Raw genomic sequence first — 12,294 nt, 5'->3', positions numbered from 1 at the left:
TATGCAAGAGTAAAGACAGGAAAACCAAAACTGAAGGCAGTGGCCTCCCTGTATGACATTTGGTTCCACTAAACATGACAGATGATTCAACATGATACATGAATGGAGCCTTCAGTACTTTACAGTATACTTCACTCTAACAACGAATAGCAATTTTTCATGTGGCTAATAAGTATCATATTGTGTAATTTTCATATGAAACTAGCATTTTTCTGCTCCCAAAAATCTATCTGATGTTAACATGTTTACATGGCCTTTATAGTTACTTTGTTTTGCTTCTATCAAGCTCAATATTTGGTTTATGTAATACAGTTTCCTACTGGCATGTCAACAGAACTTTTACTCCAAGCCATGCCCCAAAGCTGTAGGGGCCACACATTATATATTACAGACACAAAGACCTTTACTGCTACCCCCTTCCTGTAGCATACTAAACCCAGTGCTGGAGATCATTCTTGTTTCCTTTGTGTCAGCCTGGCAGGTGGACATAAAGGAAGCTGTTGCAGAATAAGTATTTAGAATATAGGTGATGAAGGCTCATTGCCCACATCTAATCCATGCTGGTGGGCCATTGTATAATCCCCAAATTCCCACACTAAAACTATTGCCATGCTCTTTAACTTTCATTCTCTTCTTATCTGGGTTAAGATAATCAAATACTTCTATTTTTTATTGTGGTAGTTTATTTAATAACAGAAAAAGATTTCCATGGAATCATACTTTCATGGCTGGCTGGCTGGCTGGCTCACCATCTGATGTATGTGGAGGTCACTGAAGATGTGGGGAAGATCACATCTGTATAAGAGCAATACTTCACCTAAATATGGATTTATTTAATCTCCTAATATTGTTTAAATGGTTAAACATCCTTATAGTGTGGACCAAATGACAGAAGTGCTTTCCTTTGGCTTTTAATATATCTATTTGTTTAATACTGACAACTTCCTTTTACCACCAAAGAAATGTCTATTGCATTACATCTTTGATTTAAGGAATTAGCTTTTATTAAAATGAAAAAAGTGCCAGATGGTGGAAGAAAGTACCTAAATGCATGCCAAAATGTTCACAGCTGTGGAGAGGCTGCATAGAAAATATCAAAACTGAACTTTGGCTATTCAGAGATCATCCAGCAGAGAGTTGTCCTTTCACAATGAGTGCTAAGTAAACAACCAGGAACTATAATCCTGCTTGGCATAACCGTGAAAAGTTTCTTCTAGAATGAGGTTTTTGCATTGATAATAGTAAAACAAGTGTTTTCCAGATTTTCTCTGAAACAGAAAAGTCCCTTTAAAGAATTTCCCCACTAAGCAACACACTTTATTGTCTAAGCTGTCTCTTGAAATAGGCAAAGCGACATCTACTTATAACCATTGCTATGGTGCATTTATCATAACTCTCATGTCCTTAAAAGCTTGCAGCTGTCTATGTCTGTGTTACCTAAGTGACAAATGTCAAAACAGAGATGAGAGTTTACCCATAGCATTAATACGTTTTATGATTTATTGCACCTCTAAGACAAAATACATTCAGAATGAGATGTGCAAGAACTTATAGAAATAGCAGGGTTTCCTGTTTTTGCTGTAGACCCAGATTAAGAATCTGGCAATATTGGCAAATATCACTGGGGCATGGAAGATGCTTCCTTACCTATATCTCTTTTTTTTTTTTAAACTTTCAGTCTATAATTGTTATTTTCCAGTGTGGGTACAAATCTGTTTAGTGCGTGTGGGACAATTATTATAGAAGACAAAAGGCTAAATTCACAAATCTTTAACAAGAGGATAAGACTCTTTATTTTAGCCAGGTGACTGTACTTATTTAAATCTCATGGGACTCTAAGCTGAAAATAAATGTCATTTTTTTCAAAACAATGACCCTTATCCTGGTGTGTTGGCTTTGTGACTTTAGCTCAATGTGATAAACTAAGCCTATCTTTCCAAAGATCTTCAGTGACAGTTTTATGCAAAACAAGACTTACAGTCCACCAACTATTTAACAAATGCAGATTAGTGCAATCACATATTTCTGTAATGGTCTGTCTGCTCCCCAGGGCTATGTCGGATGTTTGTCTGAGTAAACACAATTCCTCTACAGTTTGTTTATTGTTCTTTACTAACTTTACTAAAAAGGCATTGTGTTCTCATTTAACTCAACCCATATAAGCACAGCTAAATGGTGATATGACATAAACTATGGCATACAGGGACAACATTCTGTTAACTGTGTAACTGATTAATCATAGACAGTGCACACCACAGATTCTAAAGCTACTTTTTACACACACATATAAACACACACAATTTGGATCAGAATGACAAAATAGAACATTATGAAATAAATTGGTCAGGATTTCAAAATGTTTTACTGATTGTTTGAGGTAAAGTAAGCTTTAAAGGAAATGTAATGCACCTTAAGTAAAAAGTATTAACTCCAGATTTAATGTTATCCAGAATCTTGCATCATAAAAAGCCAACACAATTTAGCATCTTTAAGCATTACACTGTGCAAAAAATTGACATCTTTAAAACACCCACAATGCATCTTATCAAATACCTTAGGGTGTCTACTTTCCAAAATGGGGTCATTTTGTGGGTGTTTCTACTGTTGTAGTATTTTAGGGCCTCAAGAAATGTGATAGGCAGTCAGGACAGCGGGGTTGTTACATTTCAAATATTTATTCCATTGTTTTGTAGTTTTGTAGACTGTATAACTGTAACACATTCTAATTAATTTACACTTATTTTGATTTTTTTTACCAAAGAAATGTAGCATAATACATTTTGGCCTAAATGTATGAAGAAAGATAATTTATTTGCACTGTTTCATTAACATAATATAAGGAAAACTGTTTTTTTTCCTAAATTTTCGGTATTGTTTCCCTAATATAGTAAAAAATAAAAATCCTAGTGGTGATTAAATACCACCAAAAGAAAGCTCTATCTGTCCCAAAAAAATGGTATAAAATTCATTTCAGTACAGCGCTGCATGACGGAATAAATGTCAGTCAAAGTACTGCAGCGCTGAATACTGAAAAATGGCCTGGCCAGGAAGGGGGTCTAAACACCTGGTCTTCAAGTGGTTAAGCATGCTACCAATTACCCATCTGAATCCCTCCAAGTTCATTAGTTAAGTACATGCTTAATTCAATAGTACCATGTCCTGATGTAAAGTAAAGTAAAGTGCTTTTTATGATACAAGATTCTGAATAAAATAAATCTGGACTTCATACATTATGCCTTTATTGTTTCCTCCTTGCACACCTAGTCCCTGCTTAAGTAAAAGAGTCGACCTTTGGCTACCACTCCTAGGAGAGCTGTCTAAGGGTAATCAATTCCTTTACCTTTACTGAAAATACCACTGCTTATAACAGATCCAGCGCCCAACACCTTCCTCCTACTTGAAAACCTGAGGTTTCTCTTGCGGTACATGTCCATGCTGGAGAGGTTCACTCATGGCCTTTTTCACTAAGACTTAGGAAGGGGGGGTTAAAAACAACGTTTTTGAGTTTTCATAAGGACAGATAGGGAAGGCAATTCTGAGGGAAGGCAGTGATGACACCTGTTTCAGTTAAAATTTTCTAGGAGGGGACTTCCCACATTTTAAAAGATGTCCTTTAACTTCTTTTTGTGTTTACAAGTAAGTACAGTAAGTGAAGGGACACCTCTCCAATTATATCTAGAAGCCAAAAAAAAAGGAAAGCTGTCTGAAGTTTAACCATTCTCCACTGTGTCCATGAATAAGGAAAATGTTTTGGGTTTAGATATACTGTATATACTATAAGTTTAAGTCAAACTGAAGGAAATTAACATATTTGGCTCACACCAAACAATCAACTGTTTTTGAAAAATTATACTTGGACAGTAATAGTTTGTTATACTTTAACAAATGCATTGTCTTCAGGTTAATGCAGCTTTTCTGATCCATACTCAGTAATGTTTTAGCATGATATTGTATTGCAAAATTATTACAAAATAAAAGAAGTATTACCAATGTGCATCCATACACTGAAATAGTACCAGTGGACCATAAAGAAATTATATATACTAGTGGCTGGAGATTCTCTGATACATCAGTATTACTGGTGTTTGTTTGCACAATTTGCAATACTACAACTTGTTTATCCCAGAAAATATGACAGCAGCGATTGTAGAACACAGAAAAAGGAGCACCAAACATCTTTAGAAAATAAACTCTCAGAAGTGATTGTCTTTCATTAGTAGCAAATGCTTATGCAAAGTGAGTATTACCATTGCTTGTTGAAGCACTGAATTCTATGATCAGCCAACGTCTTAGTTTATAGTACCTTCATTTTAAAGCATTCAGAAAGAAAAAAAGGATGGAGCATACCTGGTTTTGGTTTAGGTGTTTGTGGCCTTGTGGTGGTCAAAGGTGGCTTCTTTGTCTCTTCCCTGAGGACTAAAAAATAAATAAATACTGTAATATTTAATGAAATAGATCATGGAAAGAACACAGAGGTTGTATAATGCAGTAGTAAAAAAAAAAAGATTTGCATGGGATACAATTCGCCAAATAGACATAGGGGTATATTTAAAAACAATCTGCAAAATTTTATATTGTCTTTATTAGTTCAATGTAATTTTGAATGGTATCATGTAATACAGCATTATGGCCACTAGAGAGAGCTAAGGAGCATAGGAAATAAGTATTTTTTTCCTATGCTCCTCAGCTCCATCTATTAGAAACAAAACTAACAGGAGCAAATAAGAACTGTTTTGCTCCAAACATTTTTGCATTGTCATAACAGTTTAGCTACACGTAGAATGACATTTGATTTAAATGCATTTTGTTTTGCACTGAAACTCAATATAGTTTCTATTCTGTGATGTCATGAAGATGCTGCAGATTGATTTCATCTGGGCAGCAGCTCCTCCTGGCAGCAAAAGTGTAAACTCTAACAGGGCTCAAATGTACAAGTGTCTCTAACATGTCCTGGGTTAAACAGGGTTGAACGATTGTAAATACACAGATACAGAACAAAGAATTGCATTCCTGGAAACATTTTCAAAGCTAGCTTACATGCAAAAATACTTAAGATTTGCAAAAGTAAAGCTCTGAAAATGTATTTACTGAATTCTGTGAGTGGCCCGACAGTCAGTGCCTCAAGATGCAGATTGGAAATGTGCATCGTCTTAAGTAAAATGTGAATGACATACACAGCATAGGGGACATAACACTAGACAAATACCTGTACTTTGTACTGTTGGTGGAGGCACAGCTATGGGTCTTGTAATATTTTGAAAACCTGTAAAAATGACATGTAGGCTTTAGAGTACTTAACAGAATACATATTTGAGAACATTTGAATTCAATTATATCAAATAGATTTAGGCACAGCAAATGGGCTTCATTGTATAGTTGCATGGTGATATTGGTGAATCAGATTTTAAAGCTGAACTCTGGGATAAGCAAATATTATCTAAATATATGAGGAAGTTGAACCTTGGTGTACTTTGTGTATTTCTTCCAGATCTATACAGTAATCCATCGTAAATCTTTGCCGCTGTATAGGAGCTTCTTGTAATAAAGACTAGTCACTGCTGCTCTCTCCTGGTGCAAGGCGACTTGTCTTGTATCTGCCCCCTCCTGTTTTCTGCAGGCAATAGATAGTGAGTGGCCATACTAGATCTTTCCCACAACTCCGCTCTCTGCATTGGCTATGAACAACACCGCAATGATGTAATTGCTACTTATAAATTAATATCTGAGTTTGCAAAGGCATTTGGTGCACACAAAGTGGATTTGTATCCTCTGTGACTAGGGTTGCCACCTACTCTGTGTTTTGAGTGGTGCCACCACCAGTCCAGGTTTTGAATCCTGTATGTGCTGTGTCCATGTTTCAGGCCAGCTGAAACCCAGACACAAGATATCACAATGTCAGGCGTACAGGGGCAACCACACGGTCCTAGTTTTGCTGCTCTTATGTAGCCGCATTTCGTGCACAATAAGGGCGTAGACCTCTTCTGTGACTGGGCTAAATTTATACACTGAGAGTCAGGATTGTGGTGGGGGCAGTAGGAACCAGTGTTGTTTTTTTCATATCACCCCTTAATGTCCCTCATGCCAAAAAAATTGAGTTCAGCAAATAATTTGTGACTTTTGAGACACTTTGTACTTTGGCCTATTTACCAAGTTCTGCACTGTATGGCCCTGCATCAGGGACACAAGATGTCACTCTTTGCTATCTATCCTCTCTCTCTTGGCTTTCTCTCTCATCTCTCTCTCCTGGCTATCTCTGTTCTCTCCCCCTGGCTGTCTCTCCTCTCTATCTCCCCTTGCTGTCTCTCTTCTCTCTCCCTGGCTGTCTCTCCTCGCTCTCTCTCTCTCATGGCTGTCTCCCCTGACTGTCTCTCTTCCCTGGCTGTCTCTCCTCACACTCTCTCCTGGCTGTCAATCGCTCTCTCTCCTGGCTCTCTCTCCTGGCTGTCTTTCCTGGCTCTCTCTCCTGGCTGTCTCTCCTCTCTCTCTCTCCCCTGGCTATCTCTCATTGCTCACTCTCCTAGTTGTCTCTCCTTGCTCTCTCCTCGCTGAATATTCTCTAAAATACGAATTGCCACGCAGTGCTAGAGTGTTCGGGATTTGCTTGAAGAAAAGGTGGCAACCCCAGCTGTGACTATTGAGGAATACATTTCATTGTTTTTTTGAGCCTGGAGCCTTGAGCCTGCGGTTCACCTTTAAGAAATTTCTACACTGCAGTTCTCATACTCTGAATGAATCATTTACTCATTGGGTCATAGAAAACAGCCTTGATACTAAGTTTGCTCTGAATCAATGAGTTCATTAACCAATCAGAGTACAAGAACTAGTCAAAAAAACCTGGCAGACCATTATATCCAAACTCAGTGAACAAGATCATGGGAGTGAACTGCGCAGTCTGCCAACAAAGCAGATTTTAAATAATTTTGCTCATGTTTACTATCTAGTATTGGAATTAAACTTGTAATGTAAACTTCACATTTTTTCTCAGTAGTTCCAGAGCAAACATACTGTGTGGAGCTTGCTCAATTAAGAAACCAAACCAATCAGTTGTTCTATGCAGGTTTATATAAACATCTTCATTTGATTTAAATGATAATATTTTGAATACTGATGTTGTGCCATTTAAGAACTTTAGCTGCTGAACGTCTTGGTAACTTACATACACAGCTCTGGGATTTATAAAAAATCGCAATATTCATGTTGATATGAGGAGTGATTTATTGATACTGCATATTGTAAAAAAAAAAGACCATAGATAACATGCTTCTGTGGCTTTACATAAAAGTGACTGCAAACTATGGAAATGACAAAAATATTACCCTCTCATTTTTTTAGGCTACAATTTAGGTGGTAATGATTGCATTTTGTTTTGTACCAGAAAAATGATAAGCATTTCATTAAATAATAGAGCAATCATCAACTGTTGTATAGCACATTTTAGAAGCTTAGCTTAGGTGACAGCTGGGTGCTGATTTGAAATTGGTTGCTACTAAATACTTTGCTTCATTCCTCTTTGTGTTATAGCAAAGAAGGCAAAACATTCAAAACATTAATTTGCTCATTTTAGAGAGATGTCTTCTTAAAGTCCATCTTCAAGAAAATACTAACCCTCCTGCCTCTCCTCCCTCTCACCGTGCTCTAACTCTAAGTGTTTCTGAACATTTTTCAGTCACAACACATTTTAAAATTATGCAAAATCTTGAGGCACCCAGTCTAAAATGTAGAAAAACATGAATGCAAAGATATACAAAACAACATGTAATCCTGCCAAAATCCTTATCTGAGATAGGGGTCTGGTATGGATTTTAAGGAGGGAATCCCCCCTTTCACATTAGATTCCTACTTTACATCACGAGCCCTCCTGAACATTAGGAGCTCCTTCCTTTTATATCAAAGTCCCCCTTTAACACTAGATTCCCCCTTTACATCAAAAGCCCCCTTCACGTCAGAGCTCACTCCTTTCACATCAGAGTTCCCCCTTCCCATGACAAGGCCCCCTTCACATCTTGAAATCAGAAGCTCCCTTCTCTTCAGGAGCCCTGTTCACATTAGGAGCCCTCCTTCATACCAGAAACCCCTGGGACAGGCCTTGTCAAAGGTGAATTTCTGTCCCTTTCTCAAAGGATCCCCCCCTTCCTAGAGTAGTGTAATTTGTTTCCATGGTGCTGGCAGCCAACCCACCAGCTCCATGGAAAAGTATTAAGAAGTGCAAACATTTCGAGGCACTCCTGGGTAAGCCAGAAGGCACCCCAAGGTGCTGCATCACCCTGGTTGAGAAAGGCTGTTCTAACTGATCAATGGAGTAAAAAAAAAACCTGTCTAAATGCCTTTTAACTTACCTAAAACTGTGGTCATATGAGGTTCAGGTCTCAAGTCTTCCTTCTTCTTTGGTCTACTTCCTGTGGGATCCTTCTTTGGGTGTCCATGTCACTGCCTGTGTGAAATTGACAATTTCTATTGGCTGTCCAGTGGCAGGGTTCTCTCAGGATCCACAAGAGGAGTGGCTTCATTGCAAGGTGACAGTAGGGGACTGGCCAGCAAGGGACTATCTGCAGAGCAGGATTAGCAGTCCCCCACAGCTGGAAATGGCACTAACAAGGGACCTGGAGGAAGGACCTAGTATAGATTTGAGTATACCTTGCTTCACAAGGTAAAGAAGCATAGAAACCCCACAGCATGGGTTAGAGGGGGTGAGAGGGATGGGTTGGAGGAGGGTCATATTTCTCCTGGAGTGGGACAAAGTGAAGCTCACCAGCAGAGAAAACCTAACTATAAACTGCTTCTAGCATTCAAATAAAAAATAGAACATTCTCTTGCATATATTTTTTCAAATATATATGGGTCATGTTATGAGAAGAGAGCAGAGTGAGATATAAGCTCTTCAGTCTGCTGCTTCTCTTTGCTGTCCAACAACAAGCTGGAGGTGGGATAAGACCTCTGAATGTAAATTGACTGCAGCAGAGAAAAATAATTTCTTCAACAATGCCAGATCGGTTGGTACTTTTGGACAGAGCTGTGTAAATCTCAGGACTGGGTGGACAGAAATACAAATCCTTCGGTAGTTAAAACTTATATGTATGTCATCTTTGTATGTAACTGTTTACCTGCAGTTGAGTTTTAACTAAACAGACATTTGGTAAAATTAGATAATGTATGTAGGTATGATGGTTGAGTTGGTATTACTTTATATATAACTCACAACTATAGTACTAGATAGGGTAAATGGGAAACAAATTAGTTCCTGCCTCATCAGCTTTCAAACAGTTTGGGAATATATACTGTAGACATTAGCATGCAGAACAAAATACATATGCAAACATTAGTTAGATACTGTTCCTTTTGGATCCTGAGCTGGTGTGTAATTATTGCGTGTATTTTGATTACTAAGCTGTTCACTTTTTTGCCAAGCTTGGACGTGTTTTCTTGTTTTTCAGCTGGTACATTTCTGGTTTTACAATCTTATAATTGTTCTTCAATGCATACACATTTATGTTAAAGAAGAACTCTGGAAAAAAATGTATGAACCCTTTCAGTGGGGCTACCCCCCCACTACAATTGTTAACTGCTTGTTTGTATATAGGAGCAACAATAACACAGATATACTCATGCAAACTGCTGAGCCTACTCCCTGCACATGGAATACTCCTCAGGGTCCTCACATCTATACACTTATACAGAACATGAAGACACAAGGATTCTTTGACTGCTGCAGAGGAGGTGGAGAGAGGCTCCAGGGACCGGTCCAAGAACAAGCCGGCTGAAATGATCGGTGAGTATAACATTTTTTTTCTTTAGCACCTAGACACAAACGAGCGGTTAACCCTTGCAGTGTGGGGGTAGCCCCACTGCAAGGGTTAATAAAATTCCTCCCCTGGAGTTCTTCTTTAATATATACACATTTTTATGTAATATAATCCTAAATTTAGCGACTAATCAAAAAACTGTTAATGTTACCTTGCTTTACTACCATCACTGGAATGTGAGCCTTTGTGTCTTCAGCGGCATACTAGAAAAAAAATGCATTTAGAATTATTATTAAGGTACACAAAGTTATTTATATTCAAACTCTATCACACACATTATGCAGATTAGTCCAAAGAACATACAATTTATTAACTTTTACAACATATCTTACAAAGAATAAAAGGTGCACAGTCCCATACATGCACCAACATGAAGAACTGTGGGTCCTCCCTTTTATCTGCTCACTTTCATTATTTTGGTTAGATGGTGAAGAGCTTTAAAGCAAACTTAAAGGACAATTATTTGTGGGCTGCCAATGCCAGTCTCCCGGAAATGATTGGCACCTGGCTGTGCAAGGCTTTACTACCTCTGATTTACTGAACTTGAAATGAGTATTGGGGAAAATGCCATTTTTATTTTGGGTCGGTGATTCAGAAAGCACTGATGCCAAAGCATCAGCATAACAGCCAAGGGAATCAGCAATGGCAGTTCACATATTTTCTCTCATGACAGGTGTGCCTGGACTATGATAATTAATGATTATAATTATGTTTGGTCATGTTAGATTTTTATTCATTTTATATTATCAAAAATATGTCAAAAAGGTGTGAAAAGGAAACTGAGACTGAAAATGAACTGAAAGTGGAATGTATGGATGACAAAGATTGTTTATAGAAATCACCATGACCTTGCTTGACCTAAGGACCATCAATGGCTTTATTGATAAATCATGCTCAATTGCTCACATTGCTTTGTTTATTAATAAAATCACTGGGTTATGTTTACAAACAAAGCATGTAGCAAGTGATAAAAAATAATAAAAGATGGTCTATACAAATGCATCATTGACATCCAAAACACTGAGGGGGTTATTCACTATTGAGCCGAAGGGTACAGCCATAGCTTCGGCTGATCCTTCGGCTCTCTTCAGCCGCCAGGGCCCTTCGGTTCAGTTGAACCGAACAGCTGCTGTATGGGCTTTTCACAATAGCCAAAGGCGGCCGAGCGGTTCAGCCGAGCCAAAGGCATATGCTTCGGCTCGATTGAGCCGAAGCAGGGATCTCACGGCTCACTGCGCCCAGTTGTATTGACAGATCAGTGTCCCCAAATGACCTGAGGACGCTGATCTGTCATTAAACAATAACAACTGGGCGTAGCCGGCCATGATGTCACGCCCGTCTCCGCCCAGTTGTTATTCCTTGACCAGGACCTGATAAAGACTCTAGCCGTTGCTGTCCAATAGGAAACAGTTGGGCGGAGCTAGCTGTCACTGCCCAATTGCTTTTCTATGCCGGTGTTTTTTAAACTTATTTTTAATTTTCTTTTTTTCTTTAAACTATTTTCATTCTTTTTTACTTTTGCTACATGTAAAAACAAGTTTTCTACTTTTTTAAAAATGTGTTTCACTTATTTTCTATTCTGCTTGGTACCACGATATACGGCTGTAATCAGCCGTGCTGTGCCAGAGTGTTTAGCCAAACCTCGTTCAGCTCTGTTCACTTCGGTTCGGTTATTCACTGGGCTGCCTTCGGCAGCTTTGTGGATAACCCTGTGAATATCTTACAGCTAGGCTAAAGAACTCTGTGCACATCTACAGCAAAACAATCTCCACATGGGAATTTCTTATGACACGTTCTATTTCCCTTTTCTGTAGAAGCGTCCGTTTCTCATTGTCACCAACACTCCAACACCAACAACTATATTTTCCTACTAGTCCATTCAGAGGAAGCTTGCATGGGGGAGAGATAGAGGAAGAGTGAGGGAACCCCTCCATTCCCTACTAAATCCTCCTTTTTTGCCTCGACCACTATCTAAACCTGATTAACAGATTTGTGTTGCATACTATTGATATTAGTGGTGAATCTATCAGTGATCCCCTCTGGAGATATAAGCACACCCACATGTAACCCTGCAAAACCCATTGTTGGATTACATATTCCCAGTGTTTATTTGTGCATGTACAAGAGACTTCAAATGTTCTTCTTATTCAGACAACTTTATTGCATGTATTACAAAATGATGATGCCATTGTGTATTACCCTTGAATTCATGAAAACCCATATTCTATATGTAACATTGTTATATTTCATTGACATTTGCACTGCTTGTCACTAATTTACAAATAAATAAATAAAAAGAAAGTTTAAAAAAAATTGGACAAGAAAAAAAAAAAGGCCTTTCCCTTGAATTGTTTTAATATATTTTGTGTAGTTTATTGTAATTGAGATTTTCAACAATAAAATATACAGACAATAAAAAAAACAACACGTTCTTATTTTTAATTGTAAGTTACTGTTTGCACACCATTTTTTCTTATTGTGCAAACCTCAAATG

At 38.1% G+C, this 12,294-nt stretch overlaps 1 protein-coding gene across 1 annotated transcript in view; it reads right to left on the bottom strand.

Moving 5' to 3' along the window:
- ABI3BP (ABI family member 3 binding protein) overlaps positions 1-5,235 on the bottom strand; it is a 141,998-nt gene extending 136,763 nt beyond the window's left edge. Inside the window, exons 1-2 of the mRNA XM_018565197.1 lie at positions 5,207-5,235; positions 4,348-4,416 (exon numbers count right to left, since the gene is read on the bottom strand). The gene's annotated coding sequence lies outside the window, so the exon portion shown is untranslated. The remainder of the gene's footprint in view (positions 1-4,347; positions 4,417-5,206) is intronic.
- Positions 5,236-12,294: the final 7,059 nt, after the last annotated feature.

Source organism: Nanorana parkeri, unplaced genomic scaffold, assembly GCF_000935625.1.
Source record: "Nanorana parkeri isolate BGI_ZX_2015 unplaced genomic scaffold, ASM93562v1 scaffold821, whole genome shotgun sequence".
Taxonomy (NCBI): domain Eukaryota; kingdom Metazoa; phylum Chordata; class Amphibia; order Anura; family Dicroglossidae; genus Nanorana; species Nanorana parkeri.
This window is presented reverse-complemented; position numbering and strand designations above follow the sequence as displayed.